This window comes from Peromyscus maniculatus, chromosome 12, assembly GCF_049852395.1.
Source record: "Peromyscus maniculatus bairdii isolate BWxNUB_F1_BW_parent chromosome 12, HU_Pman_BW_mat_3.1, whole genome shotgun sequence".
NCBI lineage: Eukaryota > Metazoa > Chordata > Mammalia > Rodentia > Cricetidae > Peromyscus > Peromyscus maniculatus.
This window is the reverse complement of record NC_134863.1, coordinates 33748721-33766710: the sequence shown is the minus strand read 5'-3', so window position 1 is coordinate 33766710 and position 17990 is coordinate 33748721. Positions and strand designations below refer to the sequence as shown.

Below are 17990 nucleotides of genomic sequence, written 5' to 3'. Positions count from 1 at the left end.
CATTAAGGGCAAAATAAAACTATATGTAATTTATAATTATTCCCCTTTGTACCTTTATAGTTTCAATTTATTGAGTATTGTTTTATCCTTTAAAAACTCCAAATTCTACTATATATAAATGTATTTTTAATATAACTCCTCACATTAGTAGTTTAATATAAGAAGTTTTCAAATAAAATCTTGATACTTAACTGTGTAATGTGAAATACGAACATTAAATTCATCATATATAGAGACACAGAAGTCTTCAATGACAAAGTTATTTCTAATATCAAAAAAGCAAACAGCATCCTTTCAATCAACTTCAAAGGAAAGCAAGGATATTCCGAATTACTCAGAATTCGTTTGGTTTCCATCTGACAACTATATGAACTGATCAACTGTCCTTGCTCCTTTCCTCCATTCTCTTACTTGGAAGTCAGTAGCTAAGTTTGTCTGGGTGCTTATGTAAGAGTCTCATTGCTTAAGAGAACTACAAAACACCCGCCTGAAGTTTTAGTTGACTGTCAAAAGATTCCAGAAAGGCAAAAGTTCCACATCCTCAAGCAGATTACTTTCAAGTGAACTGCAGAATCACCAAAGAGCTTGATCTTGGAGAAGAAAGGTTATGAAGCCAAAGTCAAGGATCATTTTCCCTCAGCTGAGTGCACAACCAGCTGGGCACAGTCCATAACTGTGTAACTGTAGGAAGGGGCAGAGTCACAGAAAGTCCCACTTCTTGTAAACCCCTAAATGCTGCTTTGAACACCTGCTGTGGTGGATTCCACAGGCAGGACCGTAAGAACAGGTAGGTGGCACTATTTCTTCTTAAAGCCTCAGAAATATGCCTCTACTGTTTCTAAAACAGCTCAAAAATATTCTTGGTACATTAAATAAATATAATAGATATCAATAATGATATATAAATACAGGACATGTATGTAACAGACCACCAAGAAGTCATACATTTTCTAGAATTTGTAGAATATGAATGTAGTCTTTAGATTTCTGTCACAAATAAAAAGCACTTTGCTAATTAAGTGATTACATAAAAGTACCAGAATGTCTTATATAAAATGAAAAAGAAAAAAGAAAGGCCTTGGCCTCTAAGCAAAGGACAGATTGCTTAGTTATTATAACTATGATACTGGCACATGAAGAGGCAGACAGAAAAACAAGATTAAGAATTCTGAAAGTTGATGGGGTCAAGAGCCAACCAAAACTAAGTATGGACAAAAAAGCCATAAGGAAACCTGCTACTTTGTAAGCTATTTTAAAATTATTTTTCTTAAATAGGGGGTAAAATCCACTTGCAAGTACCCCTTCCACAACTGACAGTACACACAGCCACTACTGCAGGATAACCTGTTTCTTTGTGATACCCAATTTCTAAAATTTGCTTGTACCTTATACGGCCAATAAGTGAAAATAGTCAGATTTTCTCTTAAGTACTATGTGACTTACACTAGCTTAGCTCCTTACCAGTGTAAAAAGTTGGAATGGGCTTCTTTAATACAAATTTTAAAAAAATACCCCCAAAACAAAAAAAAAAAAAAACAAAATTTGTATATTTTTAAGTAGCTCCAAGATAGGGCAGCTCTAATGCCCATTATCAACCACTACTCTCAAGAGGCCACCCTTGCAGCTGAAGAAGGCTGGGGACTAGCAGCATTCAAAGAATGTCAACAACAGACCTCCCTTTGCCAGAAAAGATCACAGTGAGCACAGGAGCCAGATGCTGCTTCCACACACCTTGCCAGACCTCAGAGCAACATGTTGCTCAGGGCCTGAATTTGGCTTCCTTGAGACAGCATAACCAGTCACTACTCAGGGTTGGGCAAGTCCACGAACACATCCACCAATAATTTCTATATTTATAGAAGACCAGAACATGTGTAGATAATCACACAATTGGTTATTTATATAGTGCCAGATTTTATGAATACAGGAATTTGTTAATTAGCACAAGGACTAATCATTAAAATTCAAAAATAGATAAATAAACAGAAATGCCATTTATTTGTTAACATTTCAGGGAGAAAGTATGCAGCTGCTTTCCTCTTGACTAATATAGGCTTCTGCAGAAAAAAAAAACATGAAGGAAAAGTATCTGTGATTTTTGAAACCCTTTTGAGTATGATGCAGGAAATCACACATAGTCTTTCTATTAAAAATAATCATAGTGATTCGCCCTTCAGTTAAAAAAAATAAAAAGTTTAAACTGGCATGTGCTTAGCATTTGAATCATACTGTTTGGCATTCAACTGTTTGGGTGCTTTTCAAAGAGCCAAAGCTGATTTTCATCGGATAGGAGTTAAAAAGCACACACACGTCACTCAATACCAAATTGTTTTAGCTACAGGGCATGGCAAAGCATGAAATAACTGCTTTAAAGCACTTCCTCATGTGGGTGTGTTAGATAACTGTCTGCTCCAACATTCAAATGAAACACACTGTGACCTGACCAAGGCTTTAGGACCTAAACAGGAAGATGAGCCCACCCAAACCAACAAGGCTAGTTAATGAATTTTTCTGGCACTCGATAGCCCTCCTGTGACGCAAGCCTTTCAGCTTTCCAAATCCCTGTGCAGCAGAGGGCACTGGCTTTAAGTTTACTTATGCACATTTTACAATGTCCTGCAGTATTTAGATTGTGACAGTTCCTCCCAGAAAAGGACAAGATTATTTTTCATACTAAAAATATTTTCAATTTACTGAAGGCAACCAAGAATTATAATGCAAAAGAAAACACACTCTAAAAATTAAAACCACCACAGAAATGACTAAAATTTTCCTTTTCCATTTTCTTTTGAGAGTTGCTGCATTTGATGTTTACTTGTGGGTAATGTAAAAACACAATGTGAAATATTTAGATTATATCAGCAATGCATCTGTGATTCTTTGATGTATATAAATATGAATTATGTACATAAATGTACGGTAACATTTCCATAAATACACATTCACATTAAAACGACTGATCAAAAGATACGTGAAAGATTTCTTTTGTTTAAAAGAGAATTTTAGATAATTCTCTCAGTGATAATACCAAAAATAACAGGTGTATAGGACAGACACACTTCTGACCTATTAGTCCTGAAACAAATTCTTGGATCAGAGTCTGAAATGAGAAAAAAAAACTATTCAAACCCCCAATTATTATGCACAATGTTAACACACACTTCCTAAAGATTCCTCCTAAACTTTCCTTGGACCTTTGATGAAAACAACCTCTGGATGGGCCTGACTAAATGTACTTCAGGTTTGTACTGCTCTTGGTCAAAGCTGCCTTTTCAGCTGAAAAGACCGTGGAGAAAATAACTAAATTAAAAGTCTCAGTATAAATTTTTTAAAAGAAGAGGGGAAAAAGACTTTTAGTGGCAAAAGTTCACTACCGTCCTGTAATAATGGATTTTTAATAAACATTTTACTAGGTTTAAACCTTGAGAATGTGTTGAGGAGTCTGCTGCAGTGTCCCAGGTGGGTTAAGAATATTGCTTTATGGACTTCTTTGTGTTGTCAGAGAGGCCTAATGGAATTAACGGGGGAAAGTCTGCCACTTATAGTAAATAAATAATGTATTACAAAAAGGTGATTGTGATTACCAAAGATCTCCACAGATCAGCATCCATTTCCTATCATCGCTCCTGTATTTTCTGAAAATATTTATGTGTCTGTGTCTGACTTAATTTTTATCAGATGAATAAAAGTTTTACTTTCGTACAAACCCAAATAAGTCTATTTAAAAGTATTCTTCAAAAGGATCTTATCTAACTACTCCTTAGAATTTTGAAAAACACTTTTCTAGAAAATTCCTCAACAATGAAAGCTAGTTTGAAACATAACTTTTTTCCCACGATGAGAAGAAAAAGAAAGAAGAAGAAAAAGAGTACCTCAAATACATATTTACAATAACAAATACACTATTTATGGTCTCAAAATGTTAAGGGAATACTTACAGTTGTTGCACAAAATGGCCTGATACACTCCATAGCTTCCACTTTGTTTAAAAAAAAAAAGCCAGCCCCCACTACTCCCTCCCCAAGCATAAATAAACAGTAACAAACTAAAAGGAAACTGTCCCAGAATAAAAACTGCTTGTTAAGAAAGTTTGTATTCTTAATAACCACAGTAATATCAGTATAAATGCAGCAATCCATCTGTAAAATAAAAAGTTAGAAAATAGCCCCAATTCCTTTCAAAATATAGCCCCCTACTGCACTAATTCTATACATGTAATAGCAAAAATAGTTACTTGATTCTTTCCCACCTTCGGGGGCTACCCCTCACCTTATGTCTAATGTCATCAAATAAATATGCTGGCTCAAAGCATGCAACCTGCTTCAAGGATCTCAACTGTAAATATGGACTTTAAACTTCAATGTAAAACAAAGAACAAGAGTCTCACTTTGGTTGTACCCACACTGGCACTGCAGCTAAAACTCACTGGCAAATAACTAACAAAATCCAGTTAGCAATAAATAAGGACAACATGATATATAGACAGACAGATGGAACTGCATAAACAGACAAGAACAGCAAAGAGACAAACATACGGAGGAGTTTGTTTTAAAAGAGTGAAAGACTCTGATTTACTTGGTACTTTAGTAAGAAAAATAGCTTTGTTTGTAATTATTTTTAAACTAATAAAACTGAATCACAAGGTCACACCCTGAAATAATTAAGAAAATTAGTAAAGGGTAGGCCTCCTATAGATGTTCCAAATTTTAAGCTAGCATTAGCTCTGTCAAATTTAAATACAGAAATTAAAATTCAAGAAAGCAAGCATAAAAGCACTGTGGACTGAATAAGATGATAAATACAGGGGGACTCAGGAGGCAGGGTTGTTTTTATGAAAGTTGTCTGCCCCTACCTTCTTCCCCAGCGCTGAGTTTCTCTTCTCATAATCGGTGTCTCCCTGGAAGTACAGTGTGAGTGGTAATGACTGCCTGCCTCCCTAATGAGTCCATTTTCCTGCTCTTGATGTTGTGTATATACACACACTGCAACCTACCTTACAAACCACAGAGACGGGAAGAGAGAGAGAGAGAGCAAGAGAAAGGGAGGGGAAGGGGGGCAGAGAGAGAGAGAGAGAGAAAGACAGAGACAGAGCAAGCAAGCCAGTGAGAGAGAAAGAGGAGAGAGAAAGAAAAACAGAAAGAAACAGAGAGAGAGAAAGGCACAGACAAAGCCCTCCTACCAGACAGCAGACAGCCCTCCTTCCCCTATCCAGCAAAATGCAACTCGTCTAATGCAGCAACAGGTTCAGCATTGCCAGACTAACAGAGTGAAAAAGGTATATTCTCTATAGCATTGCTGCTTGCAAATAAACAGTTTAAAGCAGCTGGCTCCACCTTCTTTATTTATGCTCCATTATGAGCAATGCATTGTTTCAGCTCTGGCACACAGTACGTGTGTAATTATCATAAATACATTTTTTGCATATTAGCAGGAAATAGGGAATTGCATAGCTTATTTGTGCAATCTTTCAAATTTATTTTTTTAATGTGAGAAAAATGTCAACAAATCTGCTCTGACAAAAGCCTAGTAATGATTTTAAAGTCAGAGCAGTCTTAAAAGAGGCTGTAAGAAACAGACTCCATACAATAGGAAAACTGATCTCAGACAAAACTGATAACTGCAAGGAGAAATCACTGTTCAGTAAATAAACCAAACCATACACCAAATTGAAGACAAGAACAGAATTAAGTTCAATTAACTTGCTAATAGATTAGTGCCCTAGAAGAAAGTAGACTGGTTTCTTGTTTGAAGCATCCAGCTACACAAACACCACAATGCAATGTAGTCTGTAAGAACAGGTGCAATGTATACAATACATAGTATACCAGAGAAATAAACCCACTAGGAGTTACCATTCAAGCAGGACAAGGTTCCATATAATATGGATCTGAAACTATGGTAAATAACCCTTGATCTTTTATTAGAAATAAAAACTAAAACTGGTGTTTTTAAATAAACCTTTCTTGAAAAAAAATGCAACTATTTATCCTATATCTTTAACCAAATTTCCACACACAGTAGCTCCAGGAAGATAGTTCTAACTATATTATTCATCCCACCAAGTACACCCCATACCATTTGCCAACTCCCAGATGCCTTTTCTAAAATGGCAACATATTTTCAGCTGTAGAATGACCAACATCAGAAAACAGGACTGGCTACAAGTCACTCTTATTATCCCTTATTTTTTTCAAAACAAGTCCTGAATTCACTATACCATACCTGAGTACTGTATCTGTCTAGTACACCCATCTTCCTTAATACTGTCCTATACCATTTGACTGTGTCATTTGTATGCATTTAAAAACAATAAAATATAGTAAATATTTCTAAAGGAATTCACACAAAAAAAAGAAAAAGAAAAGAGTACATCTGACTTATTCCAATCTTATATTTGGGAACCCATGATCTTAAATATATTAACTATAAAACCATCCTTTTATGTGGCTTAGTGTATACTGTGCTTCAAAATTCAGAACGTATTTCATTACATAATAAGAACAATCTTACTGAGCTGGGTGGGAGATATGTTGATCAGTTGGCAAAGTGCTTGCCTACATACACAAAAGGCCTGGGTTCAACCCCAGCACTTCCTAAAACTGGGCATAGTGTTTTATACTTATAATCCCACATTTAAAGGATGTGGAGACAGATGAAGCAGAAGTTAATTAATGATCATTCTTAGCAACATATCAAGTTCAAAGTCATCCTATATATTAGCACACATCTTGTCACTTGCTGCTCTACCTGGTAATTCCATGTTTATCATAAAGCTACAATATAATCAACACAGTGTGGCTTTGGCAAAAAAAATAAATAAATAAAAAACATATCAATAGTTTTAAAAAGTAAGAAGGTCAAAAATAGATCCACATGAACTTAGACAACTAATCTTTAACAAAATTAAAAATGGAACAAAAAAAGTCTTTTCAACACAATGCAGGAACAACACAACATGAAAAAAGAAAACCTAGACACAGACCCTAAATGCTTTGAAAATATTTGTAAAATGCAAAACCCTAAGACTCCAAAAATATAGGAAAAATTAAGTAAAATACCAATGGTGTTCCAAGAAAAAAAATAAAATAAACTTCATTAAAATTACCATTTTTCCTCTGTGACGATGGATACAGAAAAGATAGTGGTAATACAAGCCATGAAAGGTTAGGAAATATTTGCAGAAGACAAATCTTGTCATAGACAATTACCTAAAATATGAAATGTTGTCTTAAGCGCAACAGGAAACCAAGCAATGGAATTAAAAATTGGGCAAAGAGCTTAACAGACAACTCATTGAAGAGGAAAAACAAAAGACAAAAAAGCAAATGAAAATATGCACATCATATGTCTTCAAAGAAGTGCAAAGCAAAACAAGAAGATATCACCACACACTCCTTAGAATGGCCAAAACCCAAAACACTGACAATACCAAATGCTGGTGGGGATGTGGAGCAACCAGAACTCTGAATTCATTCACTGATGGAAACAATAGAAAGTAGTACAACTACTTGACAGTTTCTTGCAAATCTATTTTTAAAATCCTCAACAACACTGTTGCTCTACAGGAGTTATAGTCATAGTTTCCCAAACTTGCAAATAATCAAGATGTTCTTTATTAAATGAATGGAAAAACAATCTGTGATATATCGAGACAATAGAATGTTTTCCAGAGCTAAAAAGAACAAAGCCATGCAGAGATATGGAGGAAATTTAAATGTTATTACCAAGTAAAAGAAGCTAATGTGAAAAGGTTATAATTTACATGTTTCCCACTATATGACATCCTAGAAAAGACAAATTATAAATGATAGTGGGGGAAAAAAAAGCAATAGTTCCAGGGGTTCCGATGAAGATGGGATGAATAAATGAAACACAGAGGACTTTTCAGGGTTTGAAATTATTCTCAATATTATCTAAAAGTGACCAGATACATGTGATAATACTTTTGTTAAAACCCATAGGATGTATAATATCAAGGGTGATAAATGTTACAGATGGATTTTGAGTGCTAATAACCAGACAAAGTGAATCATTATAACAAATGCAGTACTCTGTTAAAGCACATGATTGATAAGGAGAGGGTACTAATGTAAGCATGGAGGTAAAGGGTACATGGGAAATCTCATAGCTTCCCTTCAACGTTCTACAAGCCTAAGAGTCCTTCAAAAAATAATAAAAACTATTCGGAATAGAGAGATGACTCAGCAATTAAGAGTGTGCACTGCCTTTGTCAAGGACCAGAATTCAGTCCCCAGCACCCATATCAGACAGTCCACAACTGCCTATTAACTCTACCTCCAGAGAGATCCTGTGCCCCTGGCCTCTCCACAGGTTCCAGAGCTCACATGCGCTTACACCACACACAAACATATCATGATTAAAAATAAAAACAAAGTCTATTATTTATCAAATATAAAAAGTATTTCTTCTGGAGCCGGTATAATGATTCAATTCATAAAAGACACTTGAAAGTGCAAGCTTGAAAACCTGAGTTCAATTATTAGAACCCATAGTAGGAGAATCAACTCCCAAAAGTTGTCCTCTGACTTCCAAACACATGCTGTCATACACACAACAGCATCACACACACACACACACACACACACACACACACACACACACAAATAACAAAATAAAAACATTGTTTTCTGGGCACAGAATTACTGCTAATTTTTGCATATCCTGAGAAGTCATGTAACTATCCACAGTTCAGGTTTCTTCATCTAATGAAAATTAAATTTAAGGGAAATAATTGAATCTGAAATATAACAATTATTTTGATAGCCAGTGCTTAAGTGCTCACTATGTATAAGGAAATGTTTTAAGTTATTTTCATTTATTAACTCATTAGATCTTAATAATGACCCTATTAGGTAAGAACTGTTTTTAGGCCATACTTTCAAGATGAAAAAACAAGAAGATTAAGTAATTGCCTGAGATCACACTATTTAGTGGTAATGGGATTTGAATCTAGCCTATCTGATTTAGATCTCATGGCTTAATTCCTATACTTCAATGTCCCAAATATTTTGTGGGTTAAATTCAATTCATCATGCTTCACTTATCAATACAACACAGGAAAAATTCAGTAACTGGAGTCCTCAATACATCTGGTTTATGGGTAGAGCAACTCTAAAATATCCTGTCTGGTGTTCTTGAATATTGTGCAATGATGGCTCAGTGGATAAAATGCTCGCACATATGTGAGAACCTGAGCTCGAATCTACAGAACCCAAGTCAATTTTGTAATCCCAGTGTTCCTAAGGTGAGATGAGAGGTGGGGATAGGAGAATCTCTTAGAAGCTCACAAGCCTGCTAGCCTCATATATACAGCAGCAAATGAGGCCTTGCCTCAAACAAGATGGAAGACAAACATCCAAGATTATCCTGAGTGGCACCCTTCACACTGGCACAGCAAGCACATGCCCCTCACACATCATACATGTATATACACACATATATCATACACCAAAAAAGGAAAGTTGTGTACTCTAAACAGCATATACTTCAAAATTGTGCAATCAAGTATTTCATGGATAAATAAACACATACAGCACAATAAAACATCCTCAACATTATGTAGCCTAAGGTAATGAAAATGCAAGACTCAATTGTAAGAAATTTGAAGAGAAAAATGAATAAATAAAAGTATGTAATTTCATAAAATCTGTTTTAACTGTGAATTGTCTGGGTATATTCTAAATATTCATACTTGTGACTTACTCTTTTTTTTTTTTTTTTTTTTTTTTTTTTTAAACAGTATGTAATTTTATTTCCTCTTAAAAACAGCATAAGCAATTAAATGTTTTCTCATAAAATTTTGAGTCATCCAAAATGGCTCAGTCTCTGTATAAAACTGTTACTACTTCAACAGTTCATTCTAGTGCCACGCGGCGTCCTTCTGCTCCACTGCCTGCAGTTGAAACAAAAGCAGCCAGACAGGTTCCCTCTGAATTCATCTGATTTTGAGAGAACCAACGACTGAGAACAGAACATATACAAGTTAACTTTGTAAAGTTAAAGGTGACTTTAATTTCTAATCTACTAATGGCACTATGGGCAAAATATAGGGTACAGTATAACTTTCATCTTGGTTGACATACTAAAATTCCTTAGTCACTTTAAAAATGATCCGAACAATTGTCTTAGGGAACCTGTCTTAAATAAAGTACTTACCCTTGTTCTGATCTTTATGCATTAAATATACATATACTGTCTGCTTACTATGTACTGGAGATGAAAAGATTTTAAAATATGACACACTGTTCTTGCCCTTGAAGACTTCACAGAACAGTAGGGAATGGGCATGTAAACAATCTAGTTAACACAATCAAATAACATTGGCTAAAGGTGATATTTTATATAACAGTGCCTTAAACCCCCCCAATAAGCTCAACACAAGACCATAAATATCTAAATTTAAAATATAAGCCGGGCGGTGGTGGCGCACGCCTTTAATCCCAGCACTCGGGAGGCAGAGCCAGGTGGATCTCTGTGAGTTCGAGGCCAGCCTGGGCTACCAAGTGAGTCCCAGGAAAGGCGCAAAGCTACACAGAGAAACCCTGTCTTGAAAAACCAAAAAAAAAAAAAAAAAAAAAATATGGCTTATGAAAGTATATGTATACATACATGGAGAGGAGTAGGTTCTGAGATTAGAAATAGAGTTTGTTTTCATAAAGTGTGATCTATACACACTATATATAGCTTATAATTTATAACCCAAAATGTCTAGTGAATTCTTTAAGTAACAGTATCTGTACATAAATGACTGTGAAAATCAGTGGTAAATATTGCTCTAAAGTATGAAATTCCATTGTTTTTAGTTACCATACATCTTGGTCAGAATTATCTTGATAAATAACCACTTCAAACAATGTGCAGGTTTTTTAATTCTCAAAATCAAAGAAAGCTAATTTCAAAGGTATTTACCAATATCCCAAGTCATACTTTTCCTGAGTTTCCTTCTCAGTTATCATGAACATTTTTATATTACACATTTAACAGGAAAAAATGTGGGGTGTTCCCAAGGATACCTTTATTATGAAGAGGAGGAGGAGGAGGAGGAAGAAAAGAAGGAAATTAAGAGTCATTATGCAGAAATGGAAAGTTTCAGAAGCTTGGGTAATTCTACGTGTCCTATTAGATAATAATTCTTAATTTTGGTCATTTGACTAAATTTGTATACCATTATTCCCAAGAAAAATGAAAAGAGACTGTAGATAAATCACAGTTTTCTAATACTGCCGAGTAGTATAATCTTTTTATGAGAAGAAAAATAGCTAATTTCAATTATAATCAACAAATATTTAAGTTTAAAACTAAAGGCATAGAGTATGTAACTTGGAATATCTCTCTTATGGCTAGTTGTAGCACTAGAGGATATTATATGCCTCTCTCCTACATGGGACTGAAACTATACACATAGGAGATCACTTGTTCAGTTCTCTGGTCTGGCACCTGGCAGTGCAACTGATACATAGCTGAACAAAAATTCAGTTTTCTTGAAAGAGTGAATGAACACATGAATGCTGCTGCGGTAGTTTGAATGTAACCAGCCTCTATAAGCTCACAGGGAATGGCACTATTGGGAGGTATGGCCTAGTTGAAGGAAGTGTGTCACTGTGGAGGTGGGCTTTGAGGTCTCACATACGCCCGAGCCATGCCAGTATCTCAGGTCACTTCCTGTTGCCTGCACAAGATGTAGAACTCTCAGCTACCTCTCCAACACCATGTCTGCCTGCACGCCACCATGTCCCACCATGATGATAATGAATTGAGCCTCTGAACTGTAAGCCACTCATTTAAATTCTCCTTTATAAGAGTTGCCATGGCCATGGTTTCTCTTGACAGCAACAGAAATCCTAAGATAAATGCTTAAACAAAGCAAAAAGACATAAGTTTCACAAATAATAGTTCATTAAAGACAGTAACAAATTTGAGTTATAAGGATGACATAAACAACCTGTAAGCACTACTTTTTAAATTTACTAATTCACATATTAAAGTATCCTTATTTTAAGAGCTTGTGGGCAAATAGACAATACTGAATAAAAAAGATATTGTCCTCTAATATATTTTTAAATATTTGTTTACAATTATTAATGTGTATGTTCATATACTGTATCTGTCTGTCTGTCTGTCTGTCCCACACATGTGCCACAGTATGTTGATGTGAAGGTCAAAGGACAACTTGAGGGAGTAGGTTCTCTTCCATCATGTGGGTTCTGTCATTGAACATAGGTTGTCGGGCTTGGGAGCAGGTGTCTTAAGCTACTCAGCCTTCTCCTGGCCCACTAGCAGACTGTAAATGACATCACTTAAGAAGAAAACTCAACCTGCATTTGCAATTGGCTTATCTATTATTTCTTTTCTTCATGCATAAAAAAATGTTCCAGAAGTCTGAAGTTAGTCTCTTTATAGGAATGGAACAATTGTACATGAGAAAAACATCTTGATAAGTTAAAAGGGTTAGGGTACACCGTCTTGTGGGGTTAAACTGTGCAAGGTAAAAAAAAAAAGAAAAGAAAGAAAAGAAGCAACAATCTGAAGGTAGGAAATAGATAAGAAGGGGGAGGAAGAGTGGAGAATAGCAGGAAAGAACAAGCAATAAGAAATTCCCTCCATGAAGGTGGATTTTTTTGCTCAGGAGTGAAACCTAATCTAGAATTCTAAGAGTACTTTTGCAATGTAAATGTTTTTCTTCTCTGTGAACTTCTGGCAAAGTTTGGATGGTGTCTATAGTCTTACATGGTAGTATAATGAAAACCAAAAGAATCAAAGAAGTAGTCAATTCCCACACTCACTCACATACTAAAAGCTTTGCAATATGGACACTTTCCCTCAAGACTTCCAGGAGTAACTACTGGAATGAACAATGGCTAGGAAATAGTAAATCTTGAGTAGAAGAAATCAAAAGTACCTTTAATGTAGAATGACTCACGGATGAAAATGAGTCAATCTACCTTTTCCAAATACAGGACAGCTCAGCCCATGGGGGACAATAACTACAGAGATTAACACCGAATTACAAGATCATTATACCATTAATGCTGTTAATACCTTATACATTTACTTCAAATGATATGACTATCTTCAGAAAATGAAGGGAATAAAGTACCTTTATTACAAAAATCAATAAATGCTGACCCCATATAATAAAAAAACATACTAAAGTCATTTGCAATACTTTCTCTCTGGGTCTAGAAAAATGTTTCAGACATATGAACTGAGTGAACTCTTCCTGCTTCCTACTCAGTCCTCCCTGCTGAGCAATCCAGGACAAAGCTAGCCGCTAGCAGATCTGTAAAGTGTTTAACACATATGTAACATTCATGTGCACAGTAGATATTAAGTATGTCAGAAACATACTAAATATACCAGAAAAGTACAGCAGTACATTTTCTAGGAAAAATTAAAGCCACATAAAAACATGAAAGGCATCTTAACTCAATGGCTTCTGATATACACTTAGAAGGATAGCCTAGAGGAAAGTTACCTTTTAGAATAAATGTTATCATTGTTGTATGCTGTAGACTTGTAACTATTGCTACAAATACTATCTCATACAATCTCCCCAAGAGCATTATAAGAAAGTAATATCTATGTCCCCATCTTATAGGAAGAAAATAAAGTCTCAAAGACACATACCTAATAAGTAACATAGGTCAAGCCTGACAATAACCTAAATGAAAATGGAAGAAAGGAAGGAGGGAGGGAAGAGAGGAAATGAGGAAGGGGGAGGGGGAGGGAAGAAGGGAGGGAAGGAGGGAGAGAGGGAGAAAGGGAGAGAGAGAGAGAGAGAGAGAGAGAGAGAGAGAGAGAGAGAGAGAGAGAGAGAGAGAGAATATTGATTTGTATCAAAAGGGTTTTTCGAGTAATTGACAAAATTACTCGAAAAATACTTATCTTGTATATGTTTAAGGAAAAGCTTACTAAATTTCTCAAAGTGAAACTTACAGAAAGCATGATGAAAAGTAGCATTTTTAAAAGAAAAAGTTTCAAAGGGCTGGAGAGATAGTTCAGTGGTCAAGAGCACTGGCTGCAATTCCAGAGGATCCAGGTCCAATTCCCAGCACTCACATGGTGGCTCACAACTGTCATTTGTAACTCTGGTTAGAGGGAATCTGATGCCATTTTCTGGCCTAGAAGAGCACCAGGCACACATGTAATTCACAGACAAATACTAAGCAAAACATACACAAACATAAAATAAGCAAAGTTTAAAATACATAAATTTCCAAAGACTGGAATTAAAGCTTAGTGGTACAGAACTTGACCACAATGCATAAGGCCCTAGGTTCCTTATCAAGAACAGAAATAGAAAGATAAAAACAGATGACAGATGATAGATAGACAGATAGACAGACAGACAGATACTTTCAAAGCAAACATACTATAAGCCAATTTTTAGAGTTTGAAAAAGCAGTGACAACCTATCTAAAGATTATGAAGCCAGTTATTAATACAGTCAGCATGAAAGCAACCTGCTAAGTCCTCTGAAGTAACTGGCCATTGTAACAATCCAAATTGATAAAAAAAAAAAAAAGCAGTATTTGTTGTTATTGTTGTTTGTGCAACAAAATTCAGTCAATTCTGACACTTAGGAATTTATAGTTCATAATCTTTTAAAATTAGTAAATACAAAGTTTTATAGAACAATCTAGAGAAGGTTTTGATCATCATTAACAACAAATGCAGAATAGTAAATTATCATATATTCAGAACACATGTTAAATATTTTTACATAATTCTCATCAAATAAAAACTTGAAATTACACTAAGTTAAACTTAATTATTCTGGGAATCCAAAATTATCATTTTCTTAGTTTTAAGTAGTCTGTCAATAATGTCTCAGTTAAGAGTATTCTGAACAAAACAAATTCTATGCCATGCTGAATATCCCTAAATTTAGACTTATCACTAATTTAAATAAGATGTAAGATTCTAATTTGAACTGGTAACATTTTACCACTTAGTTGAACTTTTCACATTGCAAAGAATACTCCCAACATCTTTAATCTTGAGCAAAATGACACAAAGTAAATGTCTAGGCACTGAAACAAGCAGTGTTAGCAGTCAATAAGAAGGAAAACAACAGCTGGGCAGTTGTGGTGGCACACGCCTTTAATCCCAGCACTCGGGAGGCAGAGGCAGGCGGATCTCTGTGAGTTCAAGGCCAGCCTAATCTACAGTGCGAAGTCCAGAATAGGTTCCAAAGCTACACAGAGAAACCCTATCTCCAAAAACCAAAAAAAGAAGAAGAGAAGAGAAGAGAAGAGAAGAGAAGAGAAGAGAAGAGAAGAGAAGAGAAGAGAAGAGAAGAGAAGAGAAGAAGGGGAGGGGAGGGGAGGGGAGGGGAGGGGAGGGGAGGGGAGGGGAGGGGAGGGGAGGGGAGGGGAGGGGAGGGGAGGGGAGGGGAGGGGAGGGGAGGGGAGGAGAGGAGAGGAGAGAGGGAGGGAGGGAGGGAAGGAGGGAGAGAGAAAGAGAGAGAGAGAGAGAGAGAGAGAGAGAAAGGAACACTGCTGGTTATGAAATTTTGAATCACTATGATAGGAGCCATGAAAGAAAGAAACAAGGGAATGAAGAGAGAAATAAACAAAAAAAAGAAACAAAGCAAGTAAGCAAGCATCATTATGAAGTTAATTTTATAAACTTAATGATCTGGGACTCTAGAGCATGCCTCTTATGATGTCATATATAAAGGTATAAAATAGTAATAAACAGCAAATAAATAGTAATAAACATGTTAACATCTTAATGAGTCTCACGTGGCTTTTGCCTAACAAACTCAAAATTCCTATTCAAGTATCTCTCCATCAATAAATGTCACTGTCTCAGCACTTCACTCAACAACTAATTTGTGCTTTAGCAGTTTAATCAGGTGTTTACAATAATATAGTAGCCATTATAAAACATTAGATATTATTTACCTAATGTAATTTAAATGTTTTTTCCATTTGCTGCATTTTAGCTATTGCTACTGTTACCTTATTTATTTATTTATTTATTTATTTATTTATTTATTTATTTATAGTTTTAGTGTGCATGCATGTATGCACATGCATGCTCAAATACCACAGTGAACATGTAGCGGTAAGAGGACAACTTTTGGGAATCAATTCTCTTTCCACCATGTTGAGTACCAGAAAATGAACTCATGTGGCCAGGCTCAGCAGCAAGCACCGTTACCTATTGGGCAATCTTGCCAGCTTTGAATGTTACCTTAATAAATATATTAAAATATCAGTTTTCAGCTGTTTGAGTGATAGTCAAAATGTTTACAGCTGATAAGTCATGGGCAATATGTACAGCTGGTAAGTCAGGCTAGTAAGAAATGTTACTATGACTATGACCAATGAAACTGTTGTTGGATGTAAGTAAATATAGGATGTAATACCACTATGTATTTCATGAATATCAACTCTAGCTTCCAGTAACAAACCAAAATCCATTTTTAAAATAAAGTGACAAAAACTGAATTAATATGTAATTTTACCAGTGAGTTTACCTCTCCTATACTCTGGGGCAATCAATTCTCCAATTTTTAAAACAATACCCCCTACCAGTAAAATTATTTTGAACTCCTGGTTCTTACCTAAAATTATATTAAGTTTCTTTCATCCTTGTTACATATTTTCTACTAAATTTTAAAGTTTGGATTTAAAAATAAAAGCCATCACACCATCTTTGACGGAGCACTGTGTATGCTAATGGCTCAAATTCATTTGCTAAAATTATTTGCCTATGAATGGATGAGTCTGATTTCCCTCACATGCTTACTATGGTGGAACTTGAAAACTACAATTCCCAGAATGCTTTGCAAGAATGAGCCCTGCTGGCATAATATTAATGAGAAAGGTTTTTGTTTTTGTTTTTTCTCATTTGTGTTTTGGCCTTGGCAGCCTCTAATATGGAGCTTTTAGGAGCTGGCTCTCAGGGCTGCTAGTGATGGCAACAATGGGACTAGAACAGTGGCACTCCCAAATAAGTAACTGCAAAGTCCAGCCACCTGGGCAATTCCCAGAAAAAAACTCTGGGGTTCTAGGCTCTTCACACTCACTAGGGGTGCAGTTGCTGTTCAGAAACAGAACCTGTAAACTCTGGGTAGCTAGATCCTTATCTTGCTTTAGCTGCAGAAGGTCAATGCTAAAGAAGATTGCCACCTTTTTTCCCCCTCACTAGTTTTTTTGTTTTTGTTTTTGTTTTTTCTCATTTAACCTGGAGCTCACTGATTCTGTGAGGCTGGCTATCTTCAAGTTTGACAGGTCCACCTGCTCACCTCCCTAGCTGTCCTGCCCAGGTTCTTACATGAGTGCTGAAGAGCCAAACTGGTGGGCAACCTTGCAGCACAAAGAGCCAAACTGGTCGGCAACCTTGCAGCACAAAGAGCCAAACTGGTGGGCAACCTTGCAGCACTCGACTCTACCCACTAAGCCATCTCCTCATCTCTCCCACAGACTAGCAATTGAATTCAATACTCGATGTTCCTCCACTCTGAGTTATTTAAATTAGCCTAATGGCATTGATAAATAGAAGTCCACACCCAAGTATACTCAGTTATTGATAAATATTACAAACTATTAAATTAAATACTACCATATTCTATACATTATAGGTTAACAATAGGCAGTTATAAGCACTTAAATGAAAAAAAAATTATCAATATTGTTAAAACATTCTCCTTCACTGAAAACAATAAGAAAGAAATCTGACTAAACAAAAACGTGGCATTCATTCCATCTTGGCTTAGTTCTACATGTTGTGAAACAGTCATTAGAAAAGATGGTATCATGTGACACTAACTGTAATGGTTGGCATTAGAGAGATTGCAGAGAAAGTCTGACAAACCAGCGACCGAATGGAGGAAGAGTGAGTGGCTTCCGCTGTGCTCCCTCTTCACAATGCTGGTTTCCAAGCACAGCCACCTAGTGTAGTAAAGATGTGTTGAATAGAGCTGGTGAAGTACTACCGTTTCCTGATGTCAGTGATTC

The 17990-nt window shown here is 35.8% G+C and overlaps 1 protein-coding gene across 18 annotated transcripts in view; it reads right to left on the bottom strand.

The window, feature by feature from the left end:
* The window catches only part of Zbtb20 (zinc finger and BTB domain containing 20), a 775725-nt gene that overhangs the window by 733433 nt on the left and 24302 nt on the right, over positions 1 to 17990 (bottom strand). For 9 of the 18 annotated variants that reach the window (XM_076549393.1, XM_076549378.1, XM_076549396.1 and 6 more), the window contains exon 1: positions 4853 to 5257. The exons of the other annotated variants lie outside the window; for them this stretch is intronic. The gene's annotated coding sequence lies outside the window, so the exon portion shown is untranslated. Of the gene's footprint in view, positions 1 to 4852; positions 5258 to 17990 lie in introns of those variants that run through there. 18 annotated transcript variants of the gene reach the window in all.